The sequence below is a fragment of the Pleurodeles waltl genome, unplaced genomic scaffold (genome assembly GCF_031143425.1).
Source record: "Pleurodeles waltl isolate 20211129_DDA unplaced genomic scaffold, aPleWal1.hap1.20221129 scaffold_91, whole genome shotgun sequence".
NCBI lineage: Eukaryota > Metazoa > Chordata > Amphibia > Caudata > Salamandridae > Pleurodeles > Pleurodeles waltl.
Genome location: NW_027150403.1, coordinates 1333038 through 1348636, shown reverse-complemented (window position 1 = coordinate 1348636; position 15599 = coordinate 1333038). Strand labels below are relative to the sequence as shown.

Genomic DNA, 15599 nt, shown 5'->3' with positions numbered 1-15599 from the left:
AAGCTTGCTGGTCTGACTGAAGGAGCACAGTTCCCCTCATATGTTTGCACGATTTCCTCTATACTTTATCAGCAGTTGCTCGGAATGCGAGGGGTAAGTGTGAAAATTGCAGCGGTGTCAGCCAGCATGCATACACTCAGACGTCCTGAAAAATCCCACAGCTGCGGGCAGAGACAGACAAATATCTGATGCCTAAATGCCAGGAAGGAGAGCCTATGAAATCATCACACAGGGCGCACTGAGAGCAAGCAGGAAGGAAGCCAAGGCATTGTAATCCATTTTTCGCCTGAGGCAAAAAATATGTTTTGCGCAACAATGCTTCGAGTGGAATGAGAAATGTTGAGGGGTTTTGTATTTTGAGCAGGATTTGATTGTTTTCCGCTAAAATGGGCTCGTTCGAGATTTGAACCCGGGACCTCTCGCACCCTAAGCGAGAATCATACCCCTAGACCAACAAGCCTGGGCACAGAAATGTAACGGCTCCGACCCTGCTCAGAGGGTTGGTGACAGAGAGTGGGAGACTACATCCCAAAGCAAGAAACTGCACATGGTGCTCTCTTCTGCAGTACGACTAGAGTCATTTGCATGGTCTTCATCGAACATGACATAAAAAGCCTCTATCCTTTAGACATTTTGGCCCAGATTTACAAGAAAATGACTAAGCGTGACGCTGTGCCAAATTTGCAAGCCCCACGCGCCGTCATTTCCAAAATGCAGGGATGCGCCGTATTTAGTAGAATACAGCGCACCCCTGTGCTTCCCCCTGCGCCAGCTCTAAATTAGCTGCTGAGCGCCAACGCAGCCGTTCTTGCACCATGGTACAAGGATGACTGCGTTGAGGGGGAAATTGTTTTTGTGCAGGAAGGGACACCTTCCTGCCCAAAAAAAAAATCTTCAATGGTGATTTGCTCTTACTTCTATGTGTGCTGCAGAATGCATCACACATAGAAAGAGCAAAAACAAGGAGAAATGAAAACATTTCTCCTCAGTGCGCCACTCTAACGACACCCCTGGGATGGCGTTGGATTTTGGTGCTGACGCAGATTTACGCCAACTCCTAAATCTGGAGCAGCATCAAAATGCTATGGTGTTGCTGTGGCACACTCCCAACAACACCCATTGCACGCCCCTTCCAGGGAACGCGCTGCGTGCTAAGGGGCCGTATTTACAAGGTGGTGTTAAGCCACAAAAAGTGGCTGAACGCCATCTTGTAAATACCGCGCAGTGCATAGTGCCACCGGGGCGTCACTAAAAGTGATGCTCCGGTGGCGATAGGGCCTTGTAAGTCTGGCACTTTATTTGCTCAAGGTGTGTGTTCTTGGTGAGGGCAGGAAAGCTATTTTCGCTCTCGTACCTTCCTTCCTTGGCTGGCTTGAATGCTGTAGGCTCAGGCTTCATTGCAAAGGTCAAACAGTGAGCAACTGACTGCCGTAAGCTGGCGCAACTCCTCTTGGTGAGCTGTGACAGATGCCCCAGGAGCGTAGTACCTCACGATGGTGAGGGATAGACACAGTCTCTTTTATCTCAGCTTGCCTGTCAGGTGAGGCAGGAAATGCAAATACTGTGAAAAAGCCCAGCGACTCGAACCAGGGACCTTTCGCATGTGAGGTGCGCATGATAACCACTACACTACACAAACAGACACACTTGCCGGCTTGCTTCATGTGGCTATGCATTGTACTGGAACCACCACACTATGGAAACAGACACACCTGCTTGCTTTATGTGGCTATGCATTGGACTGGGATGCAAGGATGAGGGCCAATGTTCATGACGCTCAAAGCTGAGCCTTCCGGAACACGATCTCTTCCCTTGGAAGAAAGGAACTGGGATCACTTTCATTCCAAGAGGTGATTTCAGAACTGGACCCGAAATTACCATGGAGAAGCACTGTGCATTTAATGTTCCTACGAGCACTGCTGCTCCAGCACAGAAAAGCAGTTGCAAAGAAATCTCGCATACCTTCATGATGCTGAACCGTCTCGACGCCAGTATAAAGCATGTATTGCATTGCAACATGACATCTTACAAGAGTGAAAAGCAGAAATACTCCTGTTTAAAACACAGACTGAACCTATAAAGGTAGGGGTTTGTCTGGGATTTGAACCGAGGTCCTCTCACACCCGAAGCGAGAATCATACCCCTATACCAACTAGACTGCCGCTGCATAGTCATTTGAAACATCTTCTGAAGCGTATTTCCGAAAAGCAGGGCCATTTGGAGTCTCTCTCTCTCTAAGCGTGACATAGCAATTGATGTTTTCTGTCAAGGATTTTTTGTTTGTCTCTAGCAAGGCAAGAGGTAGTCAAAATGCCCTGTGCCAGTGAGCTGAACTAGGGCACTGATGTGAAAAGCAGACCCTTTCTGGTAGTTGTAACCCGCTGCAAGTCATGGACCCTTGCACCTTAGACTTCCCAACCAGAAGCACTGAAGGGCCTTCTAGCTCTTGAACCAGAGGAGCATGCCTCTTGGATTCAAGCACACTTGCTCGATCAGCGCTCGATCAGGCGAGATTTATATTAGTGGCTCTTAGGCCTGAAACACTCACCTGGGAGATGCAGGGTGGCTGATTTCCCGGAATGGCCCTTGATGGTGAAATCACCTCCTTTCCCCCGCCTCATTTCAGAATTGTGTGCTAGTCGCAAGACAGTGTTCAGGGGTTCATGGGTACTGCCTACTCCCAGCTGCCTCTCTGTCTTCTTCATGTAAATTGCAAGTCACGAGGAGGCACCATTGCCAATATGCTCCGCCCACCTAACCAAGAAACCCAGTTTGAGCTTGTCTGCCTGTGTTGTTGCAGGGGCAGTGTCTTCTTTGCCCAAAAGGTGGCAGGAGAGCCTCACTTCAAACGATAGAATCAACTGCTTAAGTAGAAACCAGCATGGTAGTTACTGTCATAAAGTGCAGCTCTAACAGAAGGTGTGCCTGAGACGCCCCTTCCAGTAATATACAGAATTTTTATTGAGGGCCCAGCCGATGGGTTGGTGAATTTCTCCTCACATGCCACAGCAGCTTCCAAAGATAGTGGTGTGAGGAGCTGGCTCTGCAAGCAGAGCAACATTTAAGGGAAGAAAATACACCTGTCAGAAGTGGGATTTGAACCCACGCCTCCATGAATAGACCAGAAGGCTCAGCTTCACTGAAGATCAAGCTCTCTTGAGTCTGGCGCCTTAGACCACACAGCCATCCTGACAGCCAAAACAGTGTGTTTTGTCGGACTCTTCAGTCTGCACTTGTTGATTTTGCCGCTTGCAATGTTCCTATCAAAGTCACAGCTTTAAAGCCCCACAATATAACATGGCCAAGAAAAAAAAAAAAAAACAGAACAAGAAACAATGCACATGCACCACCACCGAGGGATGCAGATAACTTTTTAGCGTCCTGCAATAGTAAAGCAAGTTTTACACGGGTCACAAGTTTTTAAAGGTCATTTCTGTCTAAGTGTGCATTGAGAGAGACTGAGGTTTTAGGGAGCAAACACAAAAGCTGCTGCTGCAAAGTGTTTCTGCCCGGTCTCGAACCGGGGACCTGTCGCGTGTGAGGCAAACGTGATAATCACTACACTACAGAAACAAGCTTGCTGGTCTGACTGAAGGAGCACAGTTCCCCTCATATGTTTGCACGATTTCCTCTATACTTTATCAGCAGTTGCTCGGAATGCGAGGGGTAAGTGTGAAAATTGCAGCGGTGTCAGCCAGCATGCATACACTCAGACGTCCTGAAAAATCCCACAGCTGCGGGCAGAGACAGACAAATATCTGATGCCTAAATGCCAGGAAGGAGAGCCTATGAAATCATCACACAGGGCGCACTGAGAGCAAGCAGGAAGGAAGCCAAGGCATTGTAATCCATTTTTCGCCTGAGGCAAAAAATATGTTTTCCGCAACAATGCTTCGAGTGGAATGAGAAATGTTGAGGGGTTTTGTATTTTGAGCAGGATTTGATTGTTTTCCGCTAAAATGGGCTCGTCCGAGATTTGAACCCGGGACCTCTCGCACCCTAAGCGAGAATCATACCCCTAGACCAACAAGCCTGGGCACAGAAATGTAACGGCTCCGACCCTGCTCAGAGGGTTGGTGACAGAGAGTGGGAGACTACATCCCAAAGCAAGAAACTGCACATGGTGCTCTCTTCTGCAGTACGACTAGAGTCATTTGCATGGTCTTCATCGAACATGACATAAAAAGCCTCTATCCTTTAGACATTTTGGCCCAGATTTACAAGAAAATGACTAAGCGCGACGCTGTGCCAAATTTGCAAGCCCCACGCGCCGTCATTTCCAAAATGCAGGGATGCGCCGTATTTAGTAGAATACAGCGCACCCCTGTGCTTCCCCCTGCGCCAGCTCTAAATTAGCTGCTGAGCGCCAACGCAGCCGTTCTTGCACCATGGTACAAGGATGACTGCGTTGAGGGGGAAATTGTTTTTGTGCAGGAAGGGACACCTTCCTGCCCAAAAAAAAAATCTTCAATGGTGATTTGCTCTTACTTCTATGTGTGCTGCAGAATGCATCACACATAGAAAGAGCAAAAACAAGGAGAAATGAAAACATTTCTCCTCAGTGCGCCACTCTAACGACACCCCTGGGATGGCGTTGGATTTTGGTGCTGACGCAGATTTACGCCAACTCCTAAATCTGGAGCAGCATCAAAATGCTATGGTGTTGCTGTGGCACACTCCCAACAACACCCATTGCACGCCCCTTCCAGGGAACGCGCTGCGTGCTAAGGGGCCGTATTTACAAGGTGGTGTTAAGCCACAAAAAGTGGCTGAACGCCATCTTGTAAATACCGCGCAGTGCATAGTGCCACCGGGGCGTCACTAAAAGTGATGCTCCGGTGGCGATAGGGCCTTGTAAGTCTGGCACTTTATTTGCTCAAGGTGTGTGTTCTTGGTGAGGGCAGAAAGCTATTTTCGCTCTCGTACCTTCCTTCCTTGGCTGGCTTGAATGCTGTAGGCTCAGGCTTCATTGCAAAGGTCAAACAGTGAGCAACTGACTGCCGTAAGCTGGCGCAACTCCTCTTGGTGAGCTGTGACAGATGCCCCAGGAGCGTAGTACCTCACGATGGTGAGGGATAGACACAGTCTCTTTTATCTCAGCTTGCCTGTCAGGTGAGGCAGGAAATGCAAATACTGTGAAAAAGCCCAGCGACTCGAACCAGGGACTTTTCGCATGTGAGGTGCGCATGATAACCACTACACTACACAAACAGACACACTTGCCGGCTTGCTTCATGTGGCTATGCATTGTACTGGAACCACCACACTATGGAAACAGACACACCTGCTTGCTTTATGTGGCTATGCATTGGACTGGGATGCAAGGATGAGGGCCAATGTTCATGACGCTCAAAGCTGAGCCTTCCGGAACAAGATCTCTTCCCTTGGAAGAAAGGAACTGGGATCACTTTCATTCCAAGAGGTGATTTCAGAACTGGACCCGAAATTACCATGGAGAAGCACTGTGCATTTAATGTTCCTACGAGCACTGCTGCTCCAGCACAGAAAAGCAGTTGCAAAGAAATCTCGCATACCTTCATGATGCTGAACCGTCTCGACGCCAGTATAAAGCATGTATTGCATTGCAACATGACATCTTACAAGAGTGAAAAGCAGAAATACTCCTGTTTAAAACACAGACTGAACCTATAAAGGTAGGGGTTTGTCTGGGATTTGAACCGAGGTCCTCTCACACCCGAAGCGAGAATCATACCCCTATACCAACTAGACTGCCGCTGCATAGTCATTTGAAACATCTTCTGAAGCGTCTTTCCGAAAAGCAGGGCCATTTGGAGGCTCTCTCTCTCTAAGCGTGCCATAGCAATTGATGTTTTCTGTCAAGGATTTTTTGTTTGTCTCTAGCAAGGCAACAGGTAGTCAAAATGCCCTGTGCCAGTGAGCTGAACTAGGGCACTGATGTGAAAAGCAGACCCTTTCTGGTAGTTGTAACCCGCTGCAAGTCATGGACCCTTGCACCTTAGACTTCCCAACCAGAAGCACTGAAGGGCCTGCTAGCTCTTGAGCCAGAGGAGCATGCCTCTTGGATTCAAGCACACTTGCTCGATCAGCGCTCGATCAGGCGAGATTTATATTAGTGGCTCATAGGCCTGAAACACTCACCTGGGAGACGCAGGGTGGCTGATTTCCCGGAATGGCCCTTGATGGGGAAATCACCTCCTTTCCCCCGCCTCATTTCAGAATTGTGTGCTAGTCGCATGACAGTGTTCAGGGGTTCATGGGTACTGCCTACTCCCAGCTGCCTCTCTGTCTTCTTCATGTAAATTGCAAGTCACGAGGAGGCACCATTGCCAATATGCTCCGCCCACCTAACCAAGAAACCCAGTTTGAGCTTGTCTGCCTGTGTTGTTGCAGGGGCAGTGTCTTCTTTTCCCAAAAGGTGGCAGGAGAACCTCACTTCAAACGATAGAATCAACTGCTTAAGTAGAAACCAGCATGGTAGTTACTGTCATAAAGTGCAGCTCTAACAGAAGGTGTGCCTGAGACGCCCCTTCCAGTAATACACGGAATTTTGATTGAGGGCCCAGCCGATGGGTTGGTGGATTTCTCCTCACATGCCACAGCAGCTTCCAAAGATAGTGGTGTGAGGAGCTGGCTCTGCAAGCAGAGCAAGATTTAAGGGAAGAAAATACACCTGTCAGAATTGGGATTTGAACCCACGCCTCCATGAAGAGACCAGAAGGCTCAGCTTCACTGAAGATCAATCTCTCTTGAGTCTGGCGCCTTAGACCACTCGGCCATCCTGACAGCCAAAACAGTGTGCAGGTCGGACTCTTCAGTCTGCACTTGTTGATTTTGCCGCTTGCAATGTTCCTATCAAAGTCACAGCTTTAAAGGCCCCACAATATAACATGGCCAAGAAAAAAAAAAAAAAACAGAACAAGAAACAATGCACATGCACGACCACCGAGGGATGCAGATAACTTTTTAGCGTCCTGCAATAGTAAAGCACGTTTTACACAGGTCACAAGTTTTTAAAGGTAATTTCTGTCTAAGTGTGCATTGAGAGAGACTGAGGTTTTAGGGAGCAAACACAAAAGCTGCTGCTGCCAAGTGTTTCCGCCCGGTCTCGAACCGGGGACCTTTCGCGTGTGAGGCGAACGTGATAACCACTACACTACAGAAACAAGCTTGCTGGTTTGACTGAAGGAGCACAGTTCCCCTCATATGTTTGCACGATTTCCTCTATACTTTATCAACAGTTGCTCGGAATGCGAGGGGTAAGTGTGAAAATTGCAGCGGTGTCAGCCAGCATGCATACACTCAGACGTCCTGAAAAATCCCACAGCTGCGGGCAGAGACAGACAAATATCTGATGCCTAAATGCCAGGAAGGAGAGCCTGTGAAATCATCACACAGGGCGCACTGAGAGCAAGCAGGAAGGAAGCCAAGGCATTGTAATCCATTTTTCGCCTGAGGCAAAAAATATGTTTTGCGCAACAATGCTTCGAGTGGAATGAGAAATGTTGAGGGGTTGTGTATTTTGAGCAGGATTTGATTGTTTTCCGCTAAAATGGGCTCGTCCGGGATTTGAACCCGGGACCTCTCGCACCCTAAGCGAGAATCATACCCCTAGACCAACGAGCCTGGGCACAGAAATGCAACGGCTCCGACCCTGCTCGGAGGGTTGTGACAGAGAGTGGGAGACTACATCCCAAAGCAAGAAACTGCACATGGTGCTCTCTTCTGCAGTACGACTAGAGTCATTTGCATGGTCTTCATCGAACATGACATAAAAAGCCTCTATCCTTTAGACATTTTGGCCCAGATTTACAAGAAAATGACTAAGCGCGACGCTGTGCCAAATTTGCAAGCCCCACGCGCCGTCATTTTCAAAATGCAGGGAAGCGCCGTATTTAGTAGAATACAGCGCACCCCTGTGCTTCCCCCTGCGCCAGCTCTAAATTAGCTGCTGAGCGCCAACGCAGCCGTTCTTGCACCATGGTACAAGGATGACTGCGTTGAGGAGGAAATTGTTTTTGTGCAGGAAGGGACACCTTCCTGCCCAAAAAAAAAATCTTCAATGGTGATTTGCTCTTACTTCTATGTGTGCTGCAGAATGCATCACACATAGAAAGAGCAAAAACAAGGAGAAATGAAAACATTTCTCCTCAGTGCGCCACTCTAACGACACCCCTGGGATGGCGTTGGATTTTGGTGCTGACGCAGATTTACGCCAACTCCTAAATCTGGAGCAGCATCAAAATGCTATGGTGTTGCTGTGGCACACTCCCAACAACACCCATTGCACGCCCCTTCCAGGGAACGCGCTGCGTGCTAAGGGGCCGTATTTACAAGGTGGTGTTAAGCCACAAAAAGTGGCTGAACCCCATCTTGTAAATACCGCGCAGTGCATAGTGCCACCGGGGCGTCACTAAAAGTGATGCTCCGGTGGCGATAGGGCCTTGTAAGTCTGGCACTTTATTTGCTCAAGGTGTGTGTTCTTGGTGAGGGCAGGAAAGCTATTTTCGCTCTCGTACCTTCCTTCCTTGGCTGGCTTGAATGCTGTAGGCTCAGGCTTCATTGCAAAGGTCAAACAGTGAGCAACTGACTGCCGTAAGCTGGCGCAACTCCTCTTGGTGAGCTGTGACAGATGCCCCAGGAGCGTAGTACCTCACGATGGTGAGGGATAGACACAGTCTCTTTTATCTCAGCTTGCCTGTCAGGTGAGGCAGGAAATGCAAATACTGTGAAAAAGCCCAGCGACTCGAACCAGGGACTTTTCGCATGTGAGGTGCGCATGATAACCACTACACTACACAAACATACACACTTGTCAGCTTGCTTCATGTGGCTATGCATTTTACTGGAACCACCACACTATGGAAACAGACACACCTGCTTGCTTTATGTGGCTATGCATTGGACTGGGATGCAAGGATGAGGGCCAATGTTCATGACGCTCAAAGCTGAGCCTTCCGGAACACGATCTCTTCCCTTGGAAGAAAGGAACTGGGATCACTTTCATTCCAAGAGGTGATTTCAGAACTGGACCCGAAATTACCATGGAGAAGCACTGTGCATTTAATGTTCCTACGAGCACTGCTGCTCCAGCACAGAAAAGCAGTTGCAAAGAAATCTCGCATACCTTCATGATGCTGAACCGTCTCGACGCCAGTATAAAGCATGTATTGCATTGCAACATGACATCTTACAAGAGTGAAAAGCAGAAATACTCCTGTTTAAAACACAGACTGAACCTATAAAGGTAGGGGTTTGTCTGGGATTTGAACCGAGGTCCTCTCACACCCGAAGCGAGAATCATACCCCTATACCAACTAGACTGCCGCTGCATAGTCATTTGAAACATCTTCTGAAGCGTCTTTCCGAAAAGCAGGGCCATTTGGAGGCTCTCTCTCTCTAAGCGTGCCATAGCAATTGATGTTTTCTGTCAAGGATTTTTTGTTTGTCTCTAGCAAGGCAAGAGGTAGTCAAAATGCCCTGTGCCAGTGAGCTGAACTAGGGCACTGATGTGAAAAGCAGACCCTTTCTGGTAGTTTTAACCCGCTGCAAGTCATGGACCCTTGCACCTTAGACTTCCCAACCAGAAGCACTGAAGGGCCTGCTAGCTCTTGAGCCAGAGGAGCATGCCTCTTGGATTCAAGCACACTTGCTCGATCAGCGCTCGATCAGGCGAGATTTATATTAGTGGCTCATAGGCCTGAAACACTCACCTGGGAGACGCAGGGTGGCTGATTTCCCGGAATGGCCCTTGATGGGGAAATCACCTCCTTTCCCCCGCCTCATTTCAGAATTGTGTGCTAGTCGCAAGACAGTGTTCAGGGGTTCATGGGTACTGCCTACTCCCAGCTGCCTCTCTGTCTTCTTCATGTAAATTGCAAGTCACGAGGAGGCACCATTGCCAATATGCTCCGCCCACCTAACCAAGAAACCTAGTTTGAGCTTGTCTGCCTGTGTTGTTGCAGGGGCAGTGTCTTCTTTGCCCAAAAGGTGGCAGGAGAGCCTCACTTCAAACGATAGAATCAACTGCTTAAGTAGAAACCAGCATGGTAGTTACTGTCATAAAGTGCAGTTCTAACAGAAGGTGTGCCTGAGACGCCCCTTCCAGTAATACACAGAATTTTGATTGAGGGCCCAGCCGATGGGTTGGTGGATTTCTCCTCACATGCCACAGCAGCTTCCAAAGATAGTGGTGTGAGGAACTGGCTCTGCAAGCAGAGCAAGATTTAAGGGAAGAAAATACACCTGTCAGAAGTGGGATTTGAACCCACGCCTCCATGAAGAGACCAGAAGGCTCAGCTTCATTGAAGATCAAGCTCTCTTGAGTCTGGCGCCTTAGACCACTCGGCCATCCTGACAGCCAAAACAGTGTGCAGGTCGGACTCTTCAGTCTGCACTTGTTGATTTTGCCGCTTGCAATGTTCCTATCAAAGTCACAGCTTTAAAGGCCCCACAATATAACATGGCCAAGAAAAAAAAAAGAAAACAGAACAAGAAACAATGCACATGCACGACCACCGAGGGATGCAGATAACTTTTTAGCGTCCTGCAATAGTAAAGCACGTTTTACACAGGTCACAAGTTTTTAAAGGTCATTTCTGTCTAAGTGTGCATTGAGAGAGACTGAGGTATTAGGGAGCAAACACAAAAGCTGCTGCTGCCAAATGTTTCTGCCCGGTCTCGAACCAGGGACCTTTCGCGTGTGAGGCGAACGTGATAACCACTACACTACAGAAACAAGCTTGCTGGTTTGACTGAAGGAGCACAGTTCCCCTCATATGTTTGCACAATTTCCTCTATACTTTATCAGCAGTTGCTCGGAATGCGAGGGGTAAGTGTGAAAATTGCAGCGGTGTCAGCCAGCATGCATACACTCAGACGTCCTGAAAAATCCCACAGCTGCGGGCAGAGACAGACAAATATCTGATGCCTAATTGCCAGGAAGGAGAGCCTGTGAAATCATCACACAGGGCGCACTGAGAGCAAGCAGGAAGGAAGCCAAGGCATTGTAATCCATTTTTCGCCTGAGGCAAAAAATATGTTTTGCGCAACAATGCTTCGAGTGGAATGAGAAATGTTGAGGGGTTTTGTATTTTGAGCAGGATTTTATTGTTTTCCGCTAAAATGGGCTCGTCCGGGATTTGAACCCGGGACCTCTCGCACCCTAAGCGAGAATCATACCCCTAAACCAACGAGCCTGGGCACAGAAATGCAACGGCTCCGACCCTGCTCGGAGGGTTGGTGACAGAGAGTGGGAGACTACATCCCAAAGCAAGAAACTGCACATGGTGCTCTCTTCTGCAGTACGACTAGAGTCATTTGCATGGTCTTCATCGAACATGACATAAAAAGCCTCTATCCTTTAGACATTTTGGCCCAGATTTACAAGAAAATGACTAAGCGCGACGCTGTGCCAAATTTGCAAGCCCCACGCGCCGTCATTTCCAAAATGCAGGGATGCGCCGTATTTAGTAGAATACAGCGCACCCCTGTGCTTCCCCCTGCGCCAGCTCTAAATTAGCTGCTGAGCGCCAACGCAGCCATTCTTGCACCATGGTACAAGGATGACTGCGTTGAGGGGGAAATTGTTTTTGTGCAGGAAGGGACACCTTCCTGCCCAAAAAAAAAATCTTCAATGGTGATTTGCTCTTACTTCTATGTGTGCTGCAGAATGCATCACACATAGAAAGAGCAAAAACAAGGAGAAATGGAAACATTTCTCCTCAGTGCGCCACTCTAACGACACCCCTGGGATGGCGTTGGATTTTGGCGCTGACGCAGATTTACGCCAACTCCTAAATCTGGAGCAGCATCAAAATGCTATGGTGTTGCTGTGGCACACTCCCAACAACACCCATTGCACGCCCCTTCCAGGGAATGCGCTGCGTGCTAAGGGGCCGTATTTACAAGGTGGTGTTAAGCCACAAAAAGTGGCTGGACGCCATCTTGTAAATACCGCGCAGTGCATAGTGCCACCGGGGCGTCACTAAAAGTGATGCTCCGGTGGCGATAGGGCCTTGTAAGTCTGGCACTTTATTTGCTCAAGGTGTGTGTTCTTGGTGAGGGCTGGAAAGCTATTTTCGCTCTCGTACCTTCCTTCCTTGGCTGGCATGAATGCTGTAGGCTCAGGCTTCATTGCAAAGGTCAAACAGTGAGCAACTGACTGCCGTAAGCTGGCGCAACTCCTCTTGGTGAGCTGTGACAGATGCCCCAGGAGCGTAGTACCTCACGATGGTGAGGGATAGACACAGTCTCTTTTATCTCAGCTTGCCTGTCAGGTGAGGCAGGAAATGCAAATACTGTGAAAAAGCCCAGCGACTCGAACCATGGACCTTTCGCATGTGAGGTGCGCATGATAACCACTACACTACACAAACAGACACACTTGCCGGCTTGCTTCATGTGGCTATGCATTGTACTGGAACCACCACACTATGGAAACAGACACACCTGCTTGCTTTATGTGGCTATGCATTGGACTGGGATGCAAGGATGAGGGCCAATGTTCATGACGCTCAAAGCTGAGCCTTCCGGAACACGATCCCTTCCCTTGGAAGAAAGGAACTGGGATCACTTTCATTCCAAGAGGTGATTTCAGAACTGGACCCGAAATTACCATGGAGAAGCACTGTGCATTTAATGTTCCTACGAGCACTGCTGCTCCAGCACAGAAAAGCAGTTGCAAAGAAATCTCGCATACCTTCATGATGCTGAACCGTCTCGACGCCAGTATAAAGCATGCATTGCATTGCAACATGACATCTTACAAGAGTGAAAAGCAGAAATACTCCTGTTTAAAACACAGACTGAACCTATAAAGGTAGGGGTTTGTCTGGGATTTGAACCGAGGTCCTCTCACACCCGAAGCGAGAATCATACCCCTATACCAACTAGACTGCCGCTGCATAGTCATTTGAAACATCTTCTGAAGCGTCTTTCCGAAAAGCAGGGCCATTTGGAGGCTCTCTCTCTCTAAGCGTGCCATAGCAATTGATGTTTTCTGTCAAGGATTTTTTGTTTGTCTCTAGCAAGGCAAGAGGTAGTCAAAATGCCCTGTGCCAGTGAGCTGAACTAGGGCACTGATGTGAAAAGCAGACTCTTTCTGGTAGTTGTAACCCGCTGCAAGTCATGGACCCTTGCACCTTAGACTTCCCAACCAGAAGCACTGAAGGGCCTGCTAGCTCTTGAGCCAGAGGAGCATGCCTCTTGGATTCAAGCACACTTGCTCGATCAGCGCTCGATCAGGCGAGATTTATATTAGTGGCTCATAGGCCTGAAACACTCACCTGGGAGACGCAGGGTGGCTGATTTCCCGGAATGGCCCTTGATGGGGAAATCACCTCCTTTCCCCCGCCTCATTTCAGAATTGTGTGCTAGTCGCAAGACAGTGTTCAGGGGTTCATGGGTACTGCCTACTCCCAGCTGCCTCTCTGTCTTCTTCATGTAAATTGCAAGTCACGAGGAGGCACCATTGCCAATATGCTCCGCCCACCTAACCAAGAAACCTAGTTTGAGCTTGTCTGCCTGTGTTGTTGCAGGGGCAGTGTCTTCTTTGCCCAAAAGGTGGCAGGAGAGCCTCACTTCAAACGATAGAATCAACTGCTTAAGTAGAAACCAGCATGGTAGTTACTGTCATAAAGTGCAGCTCTAACAGAAGGTGTGCCTGAGACGCCCCTTCCAGTAATACACAGAATTTTGATTGAGGGCCCAGCCGATGGGTTGGTGGATTTCTCCTCACATGCCACAGCAGCTTCCAAAGATAGTGGTGTGAGGAGCTGGCTCTGCAAGCAGAGCAATATTTAAGGGAAGAAAATACACCTGTCAGAAGTGGGATTTGAACCCACGCCTCCATGAAGAGACCAGAAGGCTCAGCTTCACTGAAGATCAAGCTCTCTTGAGTCAGGCGCCTTAGACCACTCGGCCATCCTGACAGCCAAAAGAGTGTGCAGGTCGGACTCTTCAGTCTGCACTTGTTGATTTTGCCGCTTGCAATGTTCCTATCAAAGTCACAGCTTTAAAGGCCCCACAATATAACATGGCCAAGAAAAAAAAAAAAAAACAGAACAAGAAACAATGCACATGCACGACCACCGAGGGATGCAGATAACTTTTTAGCGTCCTGCAATAGTAAAGCACGTTTTACACAGGTCACAAGTTTTTAAAGGTCATTTCTGTCTAAGTGTGCATTGAGAGAGACTGAGGTTTTAGGGAGCAAACACAAAAGCTGCTGCTGCCAAGTGTTTCTGCCCGGTCTCGAACCGGGGATCTTTCGCGTGTGAGGCGAATGTGATAACCACTACACTACAGAAACAAGCTTGCTGGTTTGACTGAAGGAGCACAGTTCCCCTCATATGTTTGCACGATTTCCTCTATACTTTATCAGCAGTTGCTCGGAATGCGAGGGGTAAGTGTGAAAATTGCAGCGGTGTCAGCCAGCATGCATACACTCAGACGTCCTGAAAAATCCCACAGCTGCGGGCAGAGACAGACAAATATCTGATGCCTAAATGCCAGGAAGGAGAGCCTGTGAAATCATCACACAGGGCGCACTGAGAGCAAGCAGGAAGGAAGCCAAGGCATTGTAATCCATTTTTCGCCTGAGGCAAAAAATATGTTTTGCGCAACAATGCTTCGAGTGGAATGAGAAATGTTGAGGGGTTGTGTATTTTGAGCAGGATTTGATTGTTTTCCGCTAAAATGGGCTCGTCCAGGATTTGAACCCGGGACCTCTCGCACCCTAAGCTAGAATCATACCCCTAGACCAACGAGCCTGGGCACAGAAAAGCAACGGCTCCGACCCTGCTCGGAGGGTTGGTGACAGAGAGTGGGAGACTACATCCCAAAGCAAGAAACTGCACATGGTGCTCTCTTCTGCAGTACGACTAGAGTCATTTGCATGGTCTTCATCGAACATGACATAAAAAGCCTCTATCCTTTAGACATTTTGGCCCAGATTTACAAGAAAATGACTAAGCGCGACGCTGTGCCAAATTTGCAAGCCCCACGCGCCGTCATTTTCAAAATGCAGGGAAGCGCCGTATTTATTAGAATACAGCGCACCCCTGTACTTCCCCCTGCATCAGCTCTAAATTAGCTGCTGAGCGCCAACGCAGCCGTTCTTGCACCATGGTACAAGGATGACTGCGTTGAGGGGGAAATTGTTTTTGTGCAGGAAGGGACACCTTCCTGCCCAAAAAAAAAATCTTCAATGGTGATTTGCTCTTACTTTTATGTGTGCTGCAGAATGCATCACACATAGAAAGAGCAAAAACAAGGAGAAATGAAAACATTTCTCCTCAGTGCGCCACTCTAACGACACCCCTGGGATGGCGTTGGATTTTGGTGCTGACGCAGATTTACGCCAACTCCTAAATCTGGAGCAGCATCAAAATGCTATGGTGTTGCTGTGGCACACTCCCAACAACACCCATTGCACGCCCCTTCCAGGGAACGCGCTGCGTGCTAAGGGGCCGTATTTACAAGGTGGTGTTAAGCCACAAAAAGTGGCTGAACGCCATCTTGTAAATACCGCGCAGTGCATAGTGCCACCGGGGCGTCACTAAAAGTGATGCTCCGGTGGCGATAGGGCCTTGTAAGTCTGGCACTTTATTTGCTCAAGG

At 48.6% G+C, this 15599-nt stretch overlaps 6 non-coding genes across 6 annotated transcripts; all 6 read right to left on the bottom strand.

Moving 5' to 3' along the window:
• Positions 1-7072: 7072 nt before the first annotated feature.
• On the bottom strand, positions 7073-7145 carry TRNAV-CAC (transfer RNA valine (anticodon CAC)). Its single transcript has one exon. It is a non-coding gene; the product is annotated as a tRNA-Val (tRNA).
• Positions 7146-7533: 388 nt separating this feature from the next.
• Positions 7534-7605, bottom strand: TRNAP-AGG (transfer RNA proline (anticodon AGG)). Its single transcript has one exon. It is a non-coding gene; the product is annotated as a tRNA-Pro (tRNA).
• A 2620-nt stretch (positions 7606-10225) lies between these two features.
• On the bottom strand, positions 10226-10337 carry TRNAL-CAA (transfer RNA leucine (anticodon CAA)). Its single transcript has 2 exons — positions 10300-10337; positions 10226-10271 (listed from the first exon to the last, which is right to left on the bottom strand). It is a non-coding gene; the product is annotated as a tRNA-Leu (tRNA).
• A 307-nt stretch (positions 10338-10644) lies between these two features.
• TRNAV-CAC (transfer RNA valine (anticodon CAC)) lies at positions 10645-10717 on the bottom strand. Its single transcript has one exon. It is a non-coding gene; the product is annotated as a tRNA-Val (tRNA).
• Positions 10718-11105: 388 nt separating this feature from the next.
• Positions 11106-11177, bottom strand: TRNAP-AGG (transfer RNA proline (anticodon AGG)). The gene has a single exon. It is a non-coding gene; the product is annotated as a tRNA-Pro (tRNA).
• Positions 11178-14217: 3040 nt separating this feature from the next.
• Positions 14218-14290, bottom strand: TRNAV-CAC (transfer RNA valine (anticodon CAC)). The gene has a single exon. It is a non-coding gene; the product is annotated as a tRNA-Val (tRNA).
• Between the last annotated feature and the right edge of the window lie 1309 nt (positions 14291-15599).